This window comes from Pangasianodon hypophthalmus, chromosome 2 (assembly GCF_027358585.1).
Source record: "Pangasianodon hypophthalmus isolate fPanHyp1 chromosome 2, fPanHyp1.pri, whole genome shotgun sequence".
Lineage (NCBI taxonomy): Eukaryota > Metazoa > Chordata > Actinopteri > Siluriformes > Pangasiidae > Pangasianodon > Pangasianodon hypophthalmus.
Genome location: NC_069711.1, coordinates 11,571,640 through 11,594,428, shown reverse-complemented (window position 1 = coordinate 11,594,428; position 22,789 = coordinate 11,571,640). Strand labels below are relative to the sequence as shown.

General features: G+C 38.5%; 1 protein-coding gene across 1 annotated transcript in view; it reads left to right on the top strand.

The window, feature by feature from the left end:
- Positions 1 to 4,129: 4,129 nt before the first annotated feature.
- Positions 4,130 to 22,789, top strand: part of gli1 (GLI family zinc finger 1) — a 42,214-nt gene continuing 23,554 nt past the window's right edge. The window contains exon 1 of the mRNA XM_026922964.3: positions 4,130 to 4,820. The gene's annotated coding sequence lies outside the window, so the exon portion shown is untranslated. The remainder of the gene's footprint in view (positions 4,821 to 22,789) is intronic.

The following is a 22,789-nucleotide window of genomic DNA, read 5'->3' as shown; positions in this document are numbered from 1 at the left end:
TCCTGTTTCTATAGAAACTTTGTGTACCTTGCTTATCTTCTACTACTTTACTTTTATTACTTTTTCTACTATCTACAATGAATACTAAGTACACTGCAGTTACATATGCATAACCTACATGTACACATACATACACACACGTACACACATATAATAGATAGTATATTCACAGATAGCTATTTGACTTGATTTTGAAATCCCAGATCTTCCTGCTTGTCGCATGTCTGTCCCAAGAGCAGCTGGATGTGACTGCACGGTTTCCACTCTACTCAGCTGCTGCATGCAGGCGTGTGGTGTGTGAGACTCCACTCCGGGTTTTACACCTCTCCCCTCCTCTCCTCAGCCACACACAGCGTTTCAGCTCAGCCCACACACCTCTGCCTTTAGCATGCATAAGTTCATAGAAAAAGTTCAGACTTGCTTAAAACGCATGACTTCTTCTTCTTATTATTATTATCAGCATTATTATTATTATTATTATCTTCTTCTTCTTCTTCTTCCTCTTCTTCCTCTTCTTCTTATTATTATTACCATCATCATCTTCTTCTTCTTGTTTAGTGACCTTGCCATATCAAAATTACAGTATGCCATAACATCTAACTTATGTTAATCATATCTCAGTCTAGTAACCAGTCTATAATGCACTTTCAGAAATAAAGGTAGCACACTGTACTTTTCCTTGTCACTGAGGTGGACTCATGGGATACATCTTTTGTACCTTTAGTATGTATCTTATGATACCTAGTATGTATCATACCCCTTACTTCAATAATGAACCTTAAATTAAATTGAACCTTAATATAGCCTTTATTTTCCCCCCCATATAGCTTCATAGTGGGGGTCACGGGGGCTTAGTGGTTAGCACCGTTGCCTCGCACCTCCAGGGCTGGGGGTTCGATTCCTTCCTCCATGTGCATGGAGTTTGCATGTTCTCCCCGTGCTTCTGTGGTTTCCTTCAGGTACTCCAGTTTCCTCCCACAGTCCAAAGACATGCATTGTAGGCTGACTGGCATATCCAAATTGTCTGTAGAGTGTGAATTGGTGTGTGAGTATGTGCGTTTGTGCCCTGCAATGGGTTGGCACCCCATCCAGGTTGTCCCCTACCTTGTGCCCTGAGTTCCCTGGGATAGGCTCTGCGACCCCGTGTAGGATAAGTGGTACAGAGAATGGATGGATGGAGTGGAGATTCATAGTGCATGTGCCCCAGTGACAAGGAAAATTGGAGTTTGCTACCTTTATTTCTGAGAGTGTAATCACAAGATCTTACGGGACAGTTTGTGTGTCTGTTGTGCTCAAAGTGTAGTCTGGGAACCCCCGGGGGTCAGTGATGTATCCAGAAAGTCCCTGGCTATCTTGCTTTTTTGTATTACATAATGGTGGTGTAGATTACTATCAACTAACAACAAGTTTAGGGTTATTATATTGTTATCATAGTTATAAGCCTAATTGACTGTTCAATTAAAAATGAAAGAGGTAAAGCTAAAGCTCAGTAACTAAAATATATATATAAGTAGTATTTGCTTTAACTATAATTTCTTAATTAATACCACAAAGTGATTTTAGTATGATACACAGTGGTTCAAATCGACATCTGGGTGAGTGGAAAGTTCAGGAATAAAAGCATCTACCCTCTTAGAAATAAAGGTACTATACTGTACTTTTCCTTGTCACTGGAGTGGCACTTTTTTCTACTATTAATATGTTGTTTTCACCTGGAAACATGCATATAGTGTAACCATTTAAAAATGATTTAAGGTACATAAATGGACTGGAATTAGATTTTAGAGTGAAGCTAAAGATTTCTAGGGAAAAGATACACACTAAAGGTGTGTGTAACCCCAGATTTACCACCCCAGCAACAAGGAGAAGTACAGCTTGCTAAAATTATTTCTCAGAGTGTAATGTCTTGAATAAATTAATATGATGGCACATATTTGCCTTATTGGTTTAGAATTAAATATGTGCTGTGATCTTAAGGGGGTCATTGCAAACTAGTTTACTCTGGAAGGGGTTGCTGGTTACAAAATGAACCCTTGGTCTGTTGCAGCCTATTTTGTGTCTAGTCTATCAGTAGTAGTAGTAGTAGTAGTAGTAGTAGTTAAAGCTAAAAATAGCCGTGTAGTCTAGTAGTAGTAGTAGTAGTAGTAGTAAAAGCTAAAAGTAGTTGTGTAGTCAATCAGTAGTAGTAGTAGTAATAGTTAAAGCTAAAAGTAGCTGTGTAGTCTATCAGTAGTAGTAGTAGTAGTAGTTAAAGCTAAAAGTAGCTGTGTAGTCTATCAGTAGTAGTAGTAGTAATAGTTAAAGCTAAAAGTAGCTGTGTAGTCAATCAGTAGTAGTAGTAGTAGTAGTTAAAGCTAAAAGTAGCTGTGTAGTCTATCAGTAGTAGTAGTAGTAATAGTTAAAGCTAAAAGTAGCTGTGTAGTCTATCAGTAGTAGTAGTAGTAGTAGTAGTAATAGTTAAAGCTAAAAGTAGCCATGTAGTCTATCAGTAGTAGTAATAGTAGTAGTAATAGTAGTAGTAGTTAAAGCTAAAAGTAGCTGTGTAGTCTATCAGTAGTAGTAATAGTAGTAGTATTAGTAGTAGTAGTTAAAGCTAAAAGTAGCCGTGTAGTCTATCAGTAGAAGTAGTAATAGTAGTATTAGTTAAAGCTAAAAGTAGCTGTGTAGTCTATCAGTAGTAGTAGTAGTAATAGTTAAAGCTAAAAGTAGCTGTGTAGTCTATCAGTAGTAGTAATAGTAGTAGTAATAGTAATAGTAGTTAAAGCTAAAAGTAGCTGTGTAGTCTATCAGTAGTAATAATAGTAGTAGTATTAGTAGTATTAGTTAAAGCTAAAAGTAGCTGTGTAGTCTATCAGTAGTAGTAATAGTAGTAGTATTAGTAGTAGTAGTTAAAGCTAAAAGTAGCCGTGTAGTCTATCAGTAGAAGTAGTAATAGTAGTATTAGTTAAAGGTAAAAGTAGCCGTGTAGTCTATCAGTAGTAGTAGTAATAGTAGTAATAGTAGTAGTAGTTAAAGCTAAAAGTAGCCGTGTAGTCTATCAGTAGTAGTAATAGTAGTAGTAATAGTAGTAGTAGTTAAAGCTAAAAGTAGCTGTGTATTCTATCAGTAGTAGTAGTAATAATAGTATTAGTAGTAGTAGTTAAAGCTAAAAGTAGCCGTGTAGTCTATCAGTAGTAGTAGTAATAGTAGTAGTTGTTAAAGCTAAAAGTAGCCGTGTAGTCTATCAGTAGTAGTAGTAATAGTAGTATTAGTTAAAGCTAAAAGTAGCCGTGTAGTCTATCAGTAGTAGTAGTAGTAATAGTAGTAGTAGTTAAAGCTAAAAGTAGCCGTGTAGTCTATCAGTAGTAGTAGTAATAGTAGTAGTAGTTAAAGCTAAAAGTAGCCGTGTAGTCTATCAGTAGTAGTAGTAATAGTAGTATTAGTTAAAGCTAAAAGTAGCCGTGTAGTCTATCAGTAGTAGTAGTAGTTAAAGCTAAAAGTAGCCGTGTAGTCTATCAGTAGTAGTAGTAATAGTAGTATTAGTTAAAGCTAAAAGTAGCCGTGTAGTCTATCAGTAGTAGTAGTAATAGTAGTATTAGTAGTAGTAGTTAAAGCTAAAAGTAGCCGTGTAGTCTATCAGTAGTACTAGTAATAGTAGTAGTAGTTAAAGCTAAAAGTAGCCGTGTAGTCTATCAGTAGTAGTAGTAATAGTAGTATTAGTAGTAGTAGTTAAAGCTAAAAGTAGCCGTGTAGTCTATCAGTAGTAGTAGTAATAGTAGTATTAGTTAAAGCTAAAAGTAGCTGTGTAGTCTATCAGTAGTAGTAGTAATAGTAGTAGTTGTTAAAGCTAAAAGTAGCTGTGTAGTCTATCAGTAGTAGTAGTAATAGTAGTAGTAGTTAAAGCTAAAAGTAGCCGTGTAGTCTATCAGTAGTAGTAGTAATAGTAGTAGTTGTTAAAGCTAAAAGTAGCCGTGTAGTCTATCAGTAGTAGTAGTAATAGTAGTAGTAGTTAAAGCTAAAAGTAGCCGTGTAGTCTATCAGTAGTAGTAGTAGTAATAGTAGTAGTAGTTAAAGCTAAAAGTAGCCGTGTAGTCTATCAGTAGTAGTAGTAGTTAAAGCTAAAAGTAGCCGTGTAGTCTATCAGTAGTAGTAGTAGTTAAAGCTAAAAGTAGCCGTGTAGTCTATCAGTAGTAGTAGTAATAGTAGTAGTAGTTAAAGCTAAAAGTAGCCGTGTAGTCTACTTAGAAATAGCTTCATTAGACGATGCTTGAAACAGGAGAGGAGTAAGTTACAGCCTCAGCAGTCAGGCTTTCCTTCTCCCTCTCTCTCTCTCTCTCTTTCCTTGAAGAAAAACAGAAAGTTCACTTCCTGTTTCGGGGTGGTCCTCGGAGTGTGTTGCAGGAGAAGGAGGAGGAGGAGGAGGGGGACTCGGCGCTCAGCTCGCATGCTCGCGCTACCTCGAAAACTTCGGGCTCGCTGGAGCAGGATACCCAAAATGGAGCTCAAGTTTACCGCTCACTCCAAACTCCAACTTTAGGGGAAACTTCTTCTGGATGTGTTTTTTGTCCCGTGTGTGTGGAGTGGAGGACTGCGTGCTGGAGTGAGGTGAACATTTGAAGTTCACGCGCCTGGACTCTCCATCTGTGTGCGTGTGTTCAGCAGGAGAAAAAGAGGGGCTTTATTGGAAATTCTGAAACCCCCGGTGGGACGCGCTCAGCTTTCAGCTTCAGCTCTGCATTTTCCTCCTTCTTTCCAGGGAAAGCTGAGGTTTTTGTTTGTTTTTTGGCAGGGAAAAGTTTAGGGCCACACAAACTGATGCGGACAGCTCGGGAATCTGAAAGGTAAGCCTCTGTTCCAACTCTTTTATTTGGTTTTACATGGATTCATTAATATATGGAGTGAATGAATAATTTCTCATCAGAGGTGAACATGTCAGTGGCATTTCTAAGAGACCTTAAAAAGACTGAATGTGTGGAAAGGCTTGAGTAAGTGTGCTGGAGTGTTAATCAAGTGCAGTGTTTGCGCATTGATTAGCAAACCAAACATGTCTCTATATGACACACTGCTGAGGAGAATCACTTGACTAGAGATGGGAAACATAAGCACATAAGCATACATCCAAACTCATCCAGCTAGTCCATCAATAGGCTGAGAAGCTTACTGAATGAGAAGAAAAGACTTTTACACTCTCAGGGATGAGGTTTAGTTGGTGCTCCTTTAACAGTCCATGTTCCTCAAGACTGATTCTGAAGTTGCTGCATATACAGGTTTAATATTATTCATATTTTTTATTTTTATTTTATTAATATCCCTGCACAGTCAGCACCGCTGCAAGTTTCCGTCAGAGTTTTATGTGTCAGACAGAAATAAAATGTATGATGGTGGTCTTCTGAGGTCAACTAAGGCATTCTACTGCTTCCTACAAGAAAGGCTTATACAGATCCTGGCTAAGATATATCCTGACAAACACATCCGTATTCCCATATTCATGTCCTCCTCAGAACATCAGAGTTATAGGCTATATATATAATTCATAACGTCTTAAGAACTTTCCCTGGCAGCTTTGTCACTCTTTTGATAGAAGGTCCCAGGAAGCCTTCTTCTGTCTGGAGGTCACAGTATTCCTGTGTGGCTCGAGGGCCGCACCTCAGCAGCTGTTTCTCGTAACCTGAAATACTTTAGGAGCAAATATCTTTTCCAAATGTGCGTCACCACAGCCGGGACCAGACAACAGGCTCGCCATCTTGGTGATGGATTTAAAAGAATGGTTCTGGGGGAAAATTGGATTTATGCACAATTTCAACTTATCTCAGATGTCCATCAGCTAAAGTATACCTAATGTCTGAAAAAAATCTGCCCCCTTACTTTTTTGCACTAAAACAACTACTACAGGCTATTGTATGTACCAAATAATGGAAACCTATGACCACAAATTAGCATCACACAAACTACACATACAAAACGATTTTAACACACTTGCCTCAAACAAGTGTTGAGTGTTCAGTAATCACAAATAGACGTATTGTTTCTGGCACTGTATGACAAAAAAATCACTCAATTGTAGTGGCAGCCATATTGAAACCTGAACCTTGCGTTTTTAATATAGCCTTATTCTGATATTTTGTGAGGTACAAATTGTATTGCTTATCCATTCACACATCATTTGATATGAAAAGATTTAGGCATGCAGATTGCAAGTAATGCCTATTATTATCTGCCTATCATAATCGTCAATTACTTGTTAGCTTCAGTGCAAACATATAAAAAATCAGAAGACTGAGCAAAATCATAGGTATTTATCAAATCCTTCGAAATACAGTGATCTTTCCCTGAAGAATTTATTCTAATTAATTTCTGAAATACACAAACCCATCACAGTTCGGAATACGACAGCGTGCTGAGACAATGTCAGCATGACGTGTCAGAACGTTATCTTCTGTACGCTTCCAGTTAAAAAAAACAGCAAAACAACTTATTCACATCTGCTTTTCTCCTTTTCCTGGGTCGCCTCACTTTGTGTGTCATTTCTCTGAGTGGATATAAAAATCTGAAGCGAATTTGAACATTTCAGTGTAAACATGAGGCAAAGAGAGCGATGGTAGAGAGAAGTTTTGAAAGAGGGGGGAGATCCGGAGTTCTGAGTGTAAAAGCTTATGTAAGCTTTACTAATCTTCATAATTGCAGTGTAAAGAGCTCAGTCAAGCGTTTACTGTGGTTAGATCCCCTAAACATCTTAAACTCAACAAAAATTTTCCCATAAATGACTTTGTGTTGTGGTTTACATAAATTGGGGGTATTTCAGCAAGAGCAAGGAGCTGATGCAGATTAAGTAAATTTCTTATTTGTGGTTTTGACTTTAGTGCTTTTAAAATGATGATTATTATTATTATTATTATTATTATGCAGAGGTCAATTATTATTAATTAAACAGTGCCCAGAATCATCTTTACGTCTCAGTACACTACACTTTGCATTCAGAGCTGTATATGTACGTATACACATAGACACATAGCTCGTAATGTCACTGATGACAAGTTATTACGATTGTAAATCAGTGATCTGACGAACACACACACACACACGGACACACACAGACACAAATCCACACACATTCCTCTGGCAGTGCCCCGCTACAGGTTGACATGGTAGCTGAACTTGCCCTATGAGAGGTGAGAATGACCCAGTAGGGTTTCTTCCTCTCCCCTGTTATTCATTATTAGTGTTTGATGGAGCAGTGTTAAGGCCAAAAGGCTCTCATTAGCAAGCATCCTCCCACCCATCCACACACACACACACACACACACACACGCATACACACACACAGAGAGCTGAACTTTCTTTACAATCAGCCTACCAGACCATCTTCAGTTTCTAACAGAGAGGTGTCAAGGGGCTGGTGTATGCGTGTCACCTTTTGCTAACATGGAGGTGGAGACCTCAAGATTAAACTTCACTCGCAAATGAATGTAGTTGTTATGCCATTATCACATGCTTATTATCCTGTAATAGAGCTCTTTAAGCTCATGTGATGCTGTTTAAGTGTGAGTTGAGTATCTGCAGGCATAGAGCACACAGGCTTAAACTTAATTGCAGTTTTGTGGTTTGTGATTGAGATTGTTGTAGAGGAAAACTACTTTTTTATCATGTGTTTTTTTTTTTCTTGATTCTTTTTTAAAATTTGGAATCAGAGTGTGGAGATTAGCTGAAAATGCTAAATGCATGTGGGTGGGATACCGCTTACTGCTTCACTGAGGTGTGTGTATGTGTGAGTGAGTGTGTATGTGTCATGGAGTAGGCAAGCGGCATCAAGTGCTATGCTTTTTTCCATACTAGATTCCTTTTTCAGGCTGCGCAGCGAGATGCACTCGTCACGTGAGCCTTTCCTTTTGCTTCACCCCTCCACTCCTCCCTCCGGTGTGGAGACCACCCTCATAGGGAGCGTAGCCCCCAATCAGCCCCTTTCACACCCCGTGAACCTGAAACAATCAGAGTTTAATAGCAGCTGTCCATCCGCGCGCCAGCCAGAGAGAGACAGAAACAGACTGAGCAAAAGACTCACACTAAATGTCCCCTGCTCGCTCTTTCTCTATGTCTCTGTCTCTCTCTCTCCCTCTCTGTGTCTTTATCCCCTCACAAGCCTTTTGTCTTTCTTCTGTCCTTCATTCTGTGGATCAGGAAAACCTAAGAAAGGACATGGCTGATGCTGTGCATTTTTTATCCTCTTTGCCTACATGAGTGTGGACGTATTTTTATATGCCTACTTTTCTTTTTCTTTCTTTCTTTCTTTCTTTCTTTCTTTCTTTCTTTTTCTTCTCTACCCTCTGCACCTGTTTAAAGTTATGCGTACATAGATTTCTGTAGCAAAATTGGATTCGGTCTTGCAAAGCTACAGGTGTATTGAGTATAGAATGTCATCATTAAAGCGGAGAATCTCTCAGAACCTTTCAGGTGTATCTCTGAATGTCATTGTAATGTGCTTTTGTCATTGATTGTTGGGTCAGTGACTCGGGTCTACTCGGTGGAACTTAATGAGTGGAGGAGGGGTTCAGCAGTATTGCTAAGTAGTTGGTTTGACACAAAAGGGCAAAGGCATTAGATGTTTAGCCTTGGGATGATCACTTCAGACTTACCCCGACAAAAGAAGCGGCCAAAGGACACTGCTCCAGCAGAACTGATGTGCAGTATTAATAGTTGTATTAATTATTAGTTGTATTATTAATAGATGTATTGACTGTTATCTGTACAGATAATAGACGTATTAGAGGAAAATAAGGACAATTTCAAAGTTATTGGTTCAGTACTGTTTCTACCAGGATATAGTTTTTAAATGGTTTCTAACTCACTAATATGTTCACTATTAACTTCTCTTCTCTTCTCTCTGATTGGTCTCTTTGATTGGGAGTGGCTCTGAGACAGCCCATGTGGTAGATATTAGTAATAATACTGTAGTTAATGAGATCCAGGTGCTAAAGCACCTCACATTTAGCATGATTTTTCAGCTTTTTCTTCTTAGCTATGCAACTTTCCGTGAGGCCTGTTGCTGAGTTTAAAATCAGGAAAGAAGTGCTGAAACTTTATCTGTTCTAGAGGGGCTGAGGAAAGGAGAGGAGCTGCTTTGATTGCAGTGTACCCTGAATTAGGCTTGTGTTGCAGGTCGAAACAGTTGGCTAATTGAGTTAAACCATACAACTGAGCATTAACTAGAGTAGTCCTTTTGACTGGAGAGTTTCTAAAAAGTAGAAGTGGGGCATTGTTGCCTTGTTGAGAGCACTTTATACCTCCACCACTAGGTGGTGAAGGCATTATTTTTTTCAGGTTGTTCATCATTCTGTACATCATTCTGTCCGTCTGTCTGTGTGTCTGTCCAAGATGCTTATTAGCATGATATCTTAAGAACTAGATTTTGAGTGTTTATAGAATTTATATGGAATTGTCATTGTAACTAGCAGGTGAATGGATTAGACTTTGTAATTGATCCAAACGGAATCAAGGTCACGGCAAGGTCAGATGTCTGAAACAGTTTTTTTTTCAATAGCTCTTTTCTGGTTGAAGTATATTTTAAAGGTATTTCAGACATACAAATTAGTAAAAGAAGGACTAGACTTGTTGGTGATGGAGGCATCCCCGTTGAGTTCCACTTGTTTTTAAATAGACAGGAAGCATGTGTCTTTGCGTGTTATTTGCCAATTTTATTTGACTAATAAGCATTTTGTTTAAGCTTGTCCTTCTTGTGAGACTCGCCCACTTATGAAAAATGTGTTGTTTGTGTATGTGTTGCCTGTCTGAACCTTTAGAGCAGACATAGATATACACTGGTATTTCCTTTTTTTGAACATTCAAGCAATTACATTACTTTTGCAGTGTAATTTAATTGAAATTCTCCCATGGCATCCTTTTTTGTACCATCCGAGCTGTTTGTTAGCATGAATGGTGAGTCATGTTTGACTGTTAGCTGTGTGTGTGAGGCAGTATCACAGGGACGATCCGCTACACTGCTGATTAAAGAAGATGTACTGTATGTAGACAAATGTATTAAGGAAGGTGATCAGATATCAGGATAAATGTAAATGAAGCTCAGACACAGCAGAGATCCTTGCTGTAGCTTTCAATTTGCAGTGCGTCACCGATTTCACAATAATTTACATAGAATTTATAAAAGAAAATGCAAAGCAATGTTATTTTGTTAATCAGAAGGAAGGGTAAAATTTCATTAAACAGTTTCAGCCATAGTTTGGCAAGGAAAAACAATCACTGGGTGAAATATTGCAACCTTTGTCTGGTTTAGAAAAAAAAAAGCCAGTGAGCTATTTGGGAGCCGAAAGAGTCAGCTCTTATTCGTGAGCTGAGCCAAACGATCTGACTCACTGACGAGAGCAGGAATTCCCATCTCTAGTCAAAGGTCAAAAGCAAGAGAAAAATTCCAGAAGTAAGAAACACAGTGAAAGATTGCCAAAAAGAGAAAATTAAGCAACATTTAAATATTTGATTTCTATATGCATGCATTTTATTTCTATATTTATTTTCAGGAATTTGATGCGTAAAATGTTGCTCGTAGATTTTTGATTCATTCTTCTGGCATTTTTCCTAGCGGGAAGTGAATATATCTTTAAGAGTGACTAACTCACTGGCCACACAGGCTGATGTGTCTCCAGGATTGTCTTTTGTAGCATATGGTGATATCGCTTATGAGTGTGTACCATTCAGTGTGTAGGATGTAACTTTGAGAATTCAAAGCCAAATTATGTCATTGTTAGTATGAACAATATATCAATTCAAATGTTAAATCTCATTGTGCCTGAGACAGGAAATGAACGGACAAATAACACTTTGCTGATTGCTAGGTTGAATGCAGAGTTCTTTAGTGGTTAGTATATTACAGATGTGATGCAGGGGTGTCAGGTCCATATATATTCTCCACTACACTCTTAGAAAAAATGAGTTTCAGGGGTTCTTTGAATAGTTTTTGGTTGTAGGTTTCTAAAGAGGTTAGACGTAAAACCTTTTCTGAAAGGGAAACCCTGTGGTGTTTTAGAGTGGTGTATTAGATGGAGCGTTTTTTGCTAAGACGGTACTTGTTTTACATTTTAAGGCTTTTGCACAGAAATACAAAAAAAAAAAACCACAAGGATTCAGTGTGCACTTTTTCAGTTGTTTTAATGCTAGAAAATCAGAGAAAGAAAACACAGTTATGAAACCAATCCGATTTGGATCAGAGAAAAAAGGACAGTGAATTTCATTAGCTCAGGTGCTTAAACTCTACAGGCCAAAGCAACATACTGACAGCTGGTTAAAAGATCCACCATTAAGATTGCCAAGCCATTTAACAATTTTTTGCCATATCTTTTTTTTTTTCACATTATTATTTTTGTAATCTATTTTTTTAATAATTAAAAAGCTTCTTATGCTATGACAAACACACAACAAGCTTGCCAGCAGCCAGCTTTAACTGAAGATCAGTTAATTATGACTTGTTTTAAGTCAGTTTTTGGTGTATTGGTGCCACAGACTAGCATGTGTTTCTTATGGATTTGCTCATTTTTCGTCAATCGATTGGGCAGCCTGTTTACAATGGCCTTAAGGTGTAACAAGGTAAGTCTGAGGAGGTAGGTCTAAGGACTTAGTAGGTCTCTGTATGTGTGTGTGTGTGTGTGTGTGTGTGTGTGTAAAAAAAAAAAAAACGGTAGGTATAGAGCAGCACCAGACCCAGAGACAAACATCAAACACAGAATAACACATGCCAGAAATTACTGATAAACACAAGGACTCTCTCTCTCTTTCGCTCTCTCTCCCTCTCTCTCTCGCTCTATACATGTGTTTTTGTGTACTTAATACAGTGTGTGTGTGTGTGTGCGTGTGTGTGTGTGTGTGTGTGTGTGCGTGATGACTCACTGATGTCCACCTCTTTGAGAAAAGAGGGGGAGTGGTGTTTATTATTCGCCCCGGTTTCCACGGAGACTGCAGATTCTTTCGCTGTCATCAGTATAATTATACACCTCTGATGTTTCTGTTCTCCTCATTTGGATTTTCAGCATTTGACAAATTAGATACAACAGAGAAACCACTCAATTAGCTGATCTCTTTGAAACAGTGCAAGGATTTAAAGTGTTTACCAGCAGGTTAGTTTGGAGCCAAACAAGAAGGGATATTGAGCTGAAATATTGTGATGAACAGAAAAACAGGCATGAGTGAGGCTTTATGTCTTCACTAATTTGCTCAGAAATGAGATTAAATAGAGATTAAAAACTAAAGATGTGTATGTATTAAGTTTGCCAACTGGTGTTCTGACTTGTTGCATACATTCCACATGCACAAATATTCACAGAGTGCATTCAATAACAAACCCAGTTACAGCTCAGCAAAATAATATTATTCACAAAGTCTGAGAAAGGGTTTTGTTTCATAACCCACTGGTGAGAGGGGAAGGATATCAAGCACGACAAGAAGGAGGAGTTAGGAATAGAAAAAATGAGAGAGAGACAGACAGAGAGAGAGGGAGAGAGCTGTAGATTAAATCCACTGTGAGTCAGGCTCTCAGATTTATGCCCATGGGCTGCTGCTGCTTCTTGGGTGGGCTGGAGCAACAGTCTGAGCAAATCACTGAAAGCAAGAGGGACAGAAAACTCTGTGAAACACATTTCAGTCCGCACTTTCTTTCTTTCTTTCTTTCTATACAAAAAGTGATCCTTCTTTTCGTATTATCTTACACTCATTGTCAAATCTATGGCATTCATTTTTCACAGTTTATGCATTTCTTCTGCATTTGGTTGTCTACCTCGATATTTCTAGTGCATACACAACATGAGGGTGTTGATTTCGAGGTGAACTCTGCAGAGGAATGCCTAGATAATGACTTTACTCTGTCAGTATGTGTGGGACCATAATTTACACCTTAGTCTTGGAAAAGATGATGTTAATGCATTCTTATGTGCACTGAGTTGTATTTTTTTTTTTTACACATGAAAGTTGCGTTTCGATACCAAATTGTTTTATTGGTCCCTTGAGCACAGTCCAGCTGTTTTACCTCACTGTTCAAAGCTCTGTAAATGTTGGAATAAGAAGTTATATATATAATAATATATATATATTAACATTTAGTAGGGGAAAGAAAGTAGAATAGACGTTTGAGAAGACCTCTCGGGGAAGGCTAGCTCTACAGTAATGCTGTTTTTCCAGCCTGAGCTTCAGATCTGATAAGGCTCTCTCTGCTATGAGTGCTTTCGTGCCAGCCCACTTTGTTTGTTTTATGTGAGAGGGGGAAAAAATCATAGCCCGCATCTTTCCTTCTCCTGGATTCCGTCTGTAAATAAGATTCAGGATGTGCTGTCCTAGTGATATTGTGACTGTAGGAGCAACTGAGAGCAGATTTAAAAAGTTAAAAAACCATATAGACCATGTTAGAAACAGATAAAAACATACTGAATACCCCCTCCTATGATATTCTATCCTATAGGTCTTTTTATTTAATGATAATCAATTTTATTTAATGATAATAAAAGTTATTAGAACAACATAAATGATAATTTCTTAATTTTTTTAGGAGTTTTAGGTGAGTGTATCTACAAGTGTATGATGTAAAGATACTAGTAACGTCAATTAAAGTATAACTGATAGTGTTATAAGTGAGGAATGGATGACATAACAAAAAAATGTCATATGAGATGTTTCTACAATGCGCAATATGTATCATAATATAAAGATTTGCTAACAAACTGCCAGCAAACAGTAGTGTTGTGTTTAAAAAAAGAGTTCACTGATTATTGACATTTGCAAAAATAGATTATAAAACACTGTAAAAGAAGGAAATAGTTTTTAAAAATGTCTGTGCAATATTTGAACATTTTGAATTTTTATTGATTTAGTACATAATGTTAGCATCTAATCAGCTGCCCCAATCAGAATTTATAATTGTTATTAAAAATACTGATGATGCTCTGCTCTCAAATTCAGAAAATATAATGTATAACATAATTTATCATAGCATCTTTTATGTAATAATATTGCTAGGCTCTAGATGGATTAGTGTGAGCAATTTCAGTGTGTGCTTTGATTTACTGAAAAGTTTCTCTGCATAAAAATAAAAAAAAAATAATTTAAGCACAACAGAGATTATTTCTGTCCTAATGTAGCCCGTATTTTGTCTCTTTCCCATGACGTGTCCTCTATACTGTCTCTGCTCTAAGCCCCATGCCTGCTAATATGTGAGGGTTTCATGGTAATAATCATGACTGTAGGCCATTAAAGCTGTTATTTACTGGCATGTGTATGTGTCTTTGTGTGAGTTCTGTAATAATTGTGTTCATTAATTACACACAGTTCTGTGTCTGTCCAGCATTCAGTTTGAGTTACAACGTTTTCTCATTCAGATGCTGTGAAAAGAGCCCACAGAGACCTGCACTTCCACTTAATCTGAACCCATGGACCTTCAGGGTTTGTTGTCCAAGATCTTGGCAAAAAATAGGAGCACAGAGTATGATTAATAGGCAACAACCAGTCATTGCAAATCTTCTCTCAAGTGATCCAAATGCTTTAATGGTAATAAGATCAAAACAGTACACATAATAATTTGCAGTAGTTACACTGGTATATTCTGCTGTATTCTATGTGGTGGAGAATTTATTCTGGATTCTTCTGCTTCAGCTCCGCTCCCAGTTGTTTTGGAATACACACACACACACACACACACACACACACTTTTGATACCATCTCCTTCCGCCCTCATTCTTTAAGGCAAAGCAAACCGGTGTGGTGCTTGCCGCTGCCACAGATGTTTTCTCACCAGTGGGAGTGTGTGTGTCACCACGTCACTAAGCTACTGGTTAAACGGGAAAGCTTCCTTTTTAGTACAAGGGTGATAAATATCACCAGTCAATTGACATCCCAGTGTGGAGAAAGTGAGAGTGTAGATCCCCCTGACCTGTTTCTAAAGGGAAAAATCGACTCTGAATGAACATAGGAATGAATGTCAAGATAAAAATTATCCATGCTCACTCAAGCTACAGTACTGTGCAAAAGTCTTAGGCACACACAAAGAAATGCTGTAGAGCAAAGATGCCTTCAAAAATAATGAAGTTAAATGTTTCTACATTTAATACAAATACTATAAAGAGCAGTAAACAGTAATAAATGAAACAAAGTCAATATTTGGTGTGATGATCCTTCGCTTTTAAGAAAAAATAGTAGTCTCAGGTACAGTTTGTGCAGTTTTATAAGGAAATGAGCTGTAAGTGTTACTGAGCATCTTGCAGAAGCAGCCACAGTTCTTCTGGAGACTTTGACTGTCACACTTGCTTCTTATTTTTGCAGCAAAACCCAGCAGCCTTCATTATGTTTTTTTGTCTCAGAAGTGTCTCTTATGTAATATTCTGCTTTCTTTACTGACATACAAACATTTTTCTATAACATTTGATTTTGTGCTGGAAAACTAATGTTTGGAAATCTAAAAAGTTTTTTTGTACTGAATCAATAATGTAGAAATCATAAAATAAAAATCTATAACAAAGTTATAGTGTCTAAGATTTTTGCACAGTACTGTACGTTAATTCAATTTATTAATTTAAGTATGTGGAAACGAATTCCACACTGGTGATTATAGATGATTGAAATGGTGGTTTTACACTGATCTGAGATCAGTTTTTTTTTTTTTTACACTTTCACTATAAGGATTATAGTTTTGAGTGGCATGGCATGAGAATGGTACTACATCAGCACAAGATGGAGCAGTTGAAATTTTATAACTCTTTGTTCACAATGATGTGGTGAACTTCAGCTTGATGTAACTTTTACAGATATAGACATGCATTTAAGGGTACAATGACAGAATACAGGAACCTGTAATATACTAGGACCTCAGGATTCCTGATTCCTGACGATGCTTTCTCACCATAAATCAAGTTATGATGGTGCATTTTCTATATTTCTATCACTAAGGCCCATTTCTACTTGTTCATCTTATGTTTTATAGAAAAAAACACAAAATGGAAAAACTGGAATGTCCTAGGCCTACAATATGTAATACTCTTGGTCACAGCCTGAAGTGACTTTGCTGTAGATGTATATGAAGATTAGTTAAGTCAGCAACGTCACCATGCCCCTCCCTGTTGATGACAAATGTTGCATGGTTGGCGCACTGCCACAGCTGTTGTTGTTTCAGGTTCTGAGCTCTCTTCCTGGATGCAATTCCCCACATCCCCCTTTTTTCTCTGCCCATCCTTACTATTCTCCCACCCTCTTTCTCCAATTGCCCCATTTACCCCCATTCTAAAACTTTCTGTCAGCAGAGTTCACGGGAGCCAAGTCCACCTGCCATCAGGGGGTTGGAGGGGTGGGTGTGAGAGAGAAAAAAGAGAAAGGGAGAGAGAGTGTGACTGTGAGAGAGGTACAAGCTCAGTGAAGGATTGTGGTGCATCTTCAGCGGCCTCACAGCACAAGTATAAAAGGACAGAAGAAAGATAGCAAAAGTGGATCTGCACTAGTTGTTTGATCTCATACTCTGTGTGACTAGTTTTATGTGGAGGATTGAAGGCCCATGCTGAGACTAGCCCGCTGATAAAGGACTCAAAAGAACATCACTACAGGCAAGTCCCGTGAATGTGAACTTCATCAATGTTCTATTCACCATGTGATAGATGTGTAATGAGAATATAGCTCCTAGCTGCTGGCTCAAAGTCTGTTTGATTGAATATTTCAAGAATACTTCAGGAGTTAAAGACCCAGATGATTAAGAGATCTGAAGCCTGAACTTATTTAGTATATAAAGTGCACTGAAAATAAAGTTTAAATGCAGCTTACTTTGGGAAATCTGACCTGAGTGTGTGAGATAGCACTGTAGACACTGAGTATAAATCCATTGTTCTGGTAAAAGTCTTTCCCAGGTGGACACAGAGGCAGGACAGTGGGTCCACACCTGGTTAAATAGTAGGCTGAGGGGTTTGTGGCTCATCCCACAGCTACACATTCACATACATATACACACAGCGACAGCATTTATTCTCTCATCTTTACTCAGGTGGTGTAAACAAATGTGTGGGAGCTAGCTGTTTCTCTCAATTAATTATCATTTAACTTTAATTTATGTTGTCCAAATGCATTGTACATCATCATAGCCATTACAGAATAACTATTTATTGAGTTTGGATTACTTAGGATTTACATGTTTTAGTGATCGTTTCATGACAGAAAAAAAAAAATATGGCAAAGGAACATGTTTACAACTTTACCCTTATTAAATAATGCCAGTATCTATAAGTGTGCAATTTGAAAATGATCCAATGTCCATGTATCCAATGTTAACTGCTAGTAAACTAGTTGACAGGCAGACATGAGTGTGATTTTAGTATAATCAGTTGTATTTTGCAGTGTCATGTTCTCAGCGATTTATTTAATGCTAGTCAAACCTGTTAAATTACACCATAACACCAAAGAGTTTAATGTAACTAACATTAGTTGACAGAAACTGCTTAAAATATTAATGGGGCAGTGTGGTACACTAAACACGGTGGCTGTATAATGTATGTATGCCCCTTAGTAAATTATTATTTGAGCCAAAGTTCACACATTATTTACACCATTTTTGTGAGAACTATAAAAACTTTAACAACTAATTCAAATCTGCATTTAAAATGTGTATCTTGTCAATCTATTTCTGGTATTCGCATCTTTCCCCATTCGAGTAGATATGAGCCCAGTCTTGTGTGACTGAAAATAACAAGAACAGAAACATTGCCAAGATGGCCGCCAAGTGGACAGACTTTACTACAAGGACTTTGGTTAGCTGGCTAGTTTAGCATGTGGGTTCTGTGGCTAAGCAAGCTACCTAATAATTTCTGTATTGGGTGCGATGTTCAAAGCAACTGAGCCTGGTTCGTAACATCACAAAGTCATGAGCTCATACGTCACACTCCCTGAATCTTTTTTTTTACAGAAGTACTGACAAAGTCACCAATTTAAAGGGAAAAGTGTAAATGTAGCACAGTGTTAGCAAATTTGACTGAAGTGTACTCAAGTGATAGTTGATATAGTAAAAATCGCAGAGTAAAAGTACACAAGGTTTCCAGAGAAACAGGAAGTCATTTCACCTGAATCAGCCATTTAAACACATTTAAAAATCAGATTTTTCAGTTATATTTTAAAGCAGAAAATGCAGACATAGGAAACTGTCTACTGATTACTCTACCAGCAGGTCGACATGGCTGTGCTGTAGCCAGTTTTGTGATGAGCAGGTGTGTGTTGTGTCATGCTTTTAGTGGCTCCCTGTTGAGACACCTGTATTTAATGACTCTGTAGTAGGCTACGTGACTGCACAGTGGACTGTTAGAGAGGGAGATTTATGCAGGGACTAGTACGTGAGTGTGGGAACGTGTGTGATCATGCTATATTTGTGTTACAAGTGAGAGTATGGGTCAAAGGGCAAAAACTTTTGGTGCAAAATTTCTCTGAGTGCGGGATGCTCATGTCCCATTACACTGCTGTTCACACCCTTATACACAGACACAGAAGTGGCTCTGCTTAGGGAAACTCCACGCTGAACTGGAAAAATGTTGCTGTGCTAGAAAGCTGGTATACACACATCAAACACAGCTTAGCAACTCTCTGTCTGTGTGTGTTTGCATGTGTGTTTTCACCTTGGTCAGCAGCAAAAGATTTTCCTCAGGTATATTATGTTAAAAGTTATAACCACTTTCCTGCTATGGTAAAATTATGGTTAATTGTTATTATTTGCTCATATTTGGGGCTAACTTCACTCAGTCAGAGTAGTGTGAGACCTGAGGTACAGAGGTGTGTGGCTCACCACTGTGTGATCAGAACACACACACAGACACACACACTCACTCACTCAGGGTGGAGCCTGGACAGCGTTTTTTCCCCCAAGCCTCATGCAGCTCAGCCCAAACCCAGGAGAAACCTTGAGGCATAGTTCCAGAGACTGGACTACACACACACACACACACACACATAACCTGAATTCTCTCCAGGGCTGTTAGACGCACTGGTCAAGGAGGCAGTTGTTTTAACCCCAGAGCTGAAGTAGACAGGATGAGGGGGAGCTGGAAGGATAATTCACTGCCTCATCCCTCCATAAACAGAGAGAGAAGGGGAGAGAGAAGGATTGAGAGAAAGAGAGAGTAAGGGCGGTTAACAGTCTGAAGTGTGATGGCTGGTTAGAAAGTGGGGCTTTCTGTGTGGAAGGAGCGGATGCTGAAGAGCTCACAATAGCACTGCTGCCCCTCTAGCTTTGTGTGCACAAGGGCCTTTACATAACCCACATAACCAATTACATTGTCTAGCAACCAGCCAGCCAGTCAGCTCTAGGGCCTACGTGCGTGTGTGTGTGCGTGTGTGTTAAGGCAGGCTTAGACAGGCCCCCAGTATGCCTGTTAAAATGCTAATGTACCCTCTGGCTTTAGGATTTTATTCATTTAGGAGTTTCTGATCTCATGAGGAGAGGAATCCTCTTCTCCCCCATATCTCTCTAATTTATGTCAGACACATTTGGCCCCCATCAAAATGCACAGTTTCCTGTTTAAACAGAATTGTGCATAAGCTTCAGCAAAACCACAAAAAGCTGTGAACGCTTTGTTAACTGTTTACCTAGTCTCTCATGCTAAACAATATTACTTACCCCAAATTGAATAAATGTTGAGAGCCAGATGTATATACATGGTTAGACACAGCGCAAAAAGCGGCATGATGCAGCTACAAAATGTGCTCGCAGTGCGTCTGAAATGAATGGTCTATCTGCTAAGGCTGTAGGTCATCACGCCAGTTGTGCCTTGGACTACCAATGCTCTGTGTGAGACAGGAACTGTGGTTTAATGCGGCCAGTGTTAAGTGGTGGAAATGGTCACAGAGCTGTGAAAAAGCTAGGGAATAAAGAGGAAATGCAAATGATTTTTTTATTTTATCATAGATGTATCATATCTTATTGTATCGTAATGTACCATAATGTATCATAACAAGCAAACGGTGTACAGTGCATTAATACGGTTAATTGCCATTTGGTTAATAATTGGCTTTAATGAAAAGGCTGCTGTGTACGGAATAAGCTACTTCATATAAAAGTGCACAATTAAAACATTTGGAAATTTGGCCATATCACAGATTTAATTTGTTTTAATTTTTTTGTGGTAGATGTGAGGAAATTGATGTCTGTGTTCGTGATGTATGATCAGGCTTTCTAGCTCTGCATAACAAATCAGAGTACGTGACAAGGAGTAATAAAAGACATAGTTTCCCTGAATAGTTTTTTGACCAAGTTCGTATTACTAGACAAGTTGACATAAAAAACAATAAAAAATATCTATGATAATGAATAAAAAAACAACCTGCACTGACAGGACAAAAGAAGTCTATTTAGCGGTAAAACAGCACACCAGGCAACACTCAACAAACCCTGAGAAACATGCACTAATTTAAACCTGGTTTTGGCATCATGTTAAAAAAAATGGCTGCTGCTAAGTTTTAGTACATGGAATAATTAATCAGGCATGCTTTCCATTTCTCTCTACTTTGTTCTAACTTTCTATTTGTGTGTGTGATCCTCCCTCAAATGCATGTGTATGAGGGGGAGTAGTGCACTTTACATGTTGCAGAGTGCACAGTACTGTACGCTTTCATGTTTCTGTGCCAGTGTCGCACATTACAGTTTTGTTTTTGTACTCAAAACAAACATCTTTATACATCAGGCCCAGAGTGTTCATTAATTCCAAGCTTATATGAACACTAGTTATAAAGTAAAATCTGAAGATGTTCATTTAACACATGGGATTTGACTGTATTGTATTTTTTATTTCAGCCAACCCAATATCACACAAAATTGTAAGTATAGCTTCAATCGTTAACCTTGTCCCTCACTGTAAGCTTGAGTGACCCGTGTTTGGGCAACTACTAGTACAATTTACCATAATTTAATTTACTACCCTACACCTCTAGAGCAATCCTTAAGTCTTGTCTGGAAAAATATTATATGTTTAGCCACAATCTCCAGAAATGTTTAGAATATGTGGAATATGAGGGAGATATTCACAATTTCAAGCACAGAGAAGTTACTGTTACTGATCAAACAATCTTGAATTGTTCCCTTGTCAATGAGAGGGACACTGGCAAAGCGAAGAGTTATCTGTTAGCTCATGTAAGAGAGCAGTGCAGAGCAGAGAGCAGTTAATGCTCTCATCCATGCACCTTCAGCAATTCTATGATGTTGCTAGAGTGGCAAAAAAGATGTGATGGCTGGCTTCACCTGTTTCAGAGGAAGCATGTGTTAAATTTTACCCTCCCCTTGTGATAGGACAGAACTAAATTTGGAGAAATTAGTTAAAAAAAAAAACCCAGACTGAGTGTGTAATAGTGTTCTTGTGACCTTCACACTAATCACAGTCCTTTGACAGAACCTGGGACCAGTGACTGTCATTATAACACTTTCACTGTATCACCTTCTCATGTTAATGACCCATTTAGCAGTAGTGAGTCACACACACACACACACACACACACACACTTCTCCCAGGGTGAAGAGGAAGCATTTATGGCACTAGACTCCATTGTCCTCCAATACACAAAGAGAAGGTGCTGCAGCCTTGCCATTGTCATGGGTTTGTGACCAGTCACAGAGTGAAAGCGAGACAGAGGGATAGATAAGGGAGGAGGGGATGCATTGCTGGATAGGGCTTTGAGATGATGTGTGAAAGGGGAGAATTGGTATTAGGGATCAAACCCAGGAAGGGGTCTATTGCAGCCTGGGATCAAATCCCCCACCGAGCCCCATGATCTGCCTGCGTTAAGGTGAATACAACCTGACGGCAGGCCTGCGGTCCCGGCCAAAGTGCTACTAATGAGCAGCTGTTCCGAGCCAGCCCCCTGCTACACGTAACAATTCCACCACACACACATACTAAAGCACCATCAAATGACCTTTCTGTGCCTAATATACACACCATGCTACTGTCAAATAGTAATTCCCAGCCAATTAGTCCATTCAGTCATTGAGCAGACTTTCCACTAACATCTCATACAAACCCTTAAATATATCGTCCTCTAATACTCTGTTGATCTTTCTGATTACTGCCATGTCATTTGTTCTTAATAAACTCAATGGAATGCAAATTCTCTCAGCTTTCTCCAGTTTGATTTGTTTAATTATTGTGGGATGTTTTTGGTAAGACACCTTTATTTTCGCCTGCAGTAAAAGAAAAGCTGGCAAAGCTGTTTACATTTTTTGTATGCATCTCACATAATGACAGAAAATCACAGTAGTTGTCAATAATGCTAAATTGTGACATAAGCCTTGGCAAACCTTACTTGGCGAGTTGAGTTATTATACATAAATTACAAGGACTTTAACTGTGATGTTTTACGATCAAAAGCAAATGATAATACTAATAAAAACAAACCTATTTAAAAGAAATACTGTTTTAACTAAGTGGCCAATTAACTTGATTAAGGGTCTTTTAAGCTGTTTAGCTTATACTATGCTGTTATTAGCATATTCTTCAAGTGGGATATGTGCTTGATTGTGCTCGTAGTGTGAGTCCATGAGTGTGTACACATACATATTTGCACAGGGTTATCCAGCTTGCACGAGGCCAACAGAAGTAAAACAACTGTCAACAGTGGAAGTCTATAAAAACGGGTCGTTCACAAAGCGAGAACAAACAGCCGTAGTTTACTCAGGATTTCCTAACAAACACTCGAGGAGAGGGGACACACGGCAGAGGACACAAGACGGAATAAAGAAGGCAAAAGAACACTTACTTGTCCGTTTGGTACAGTTTATATAACACAGCTTCCACCAGGACGAGTGTGTTATACACCATAT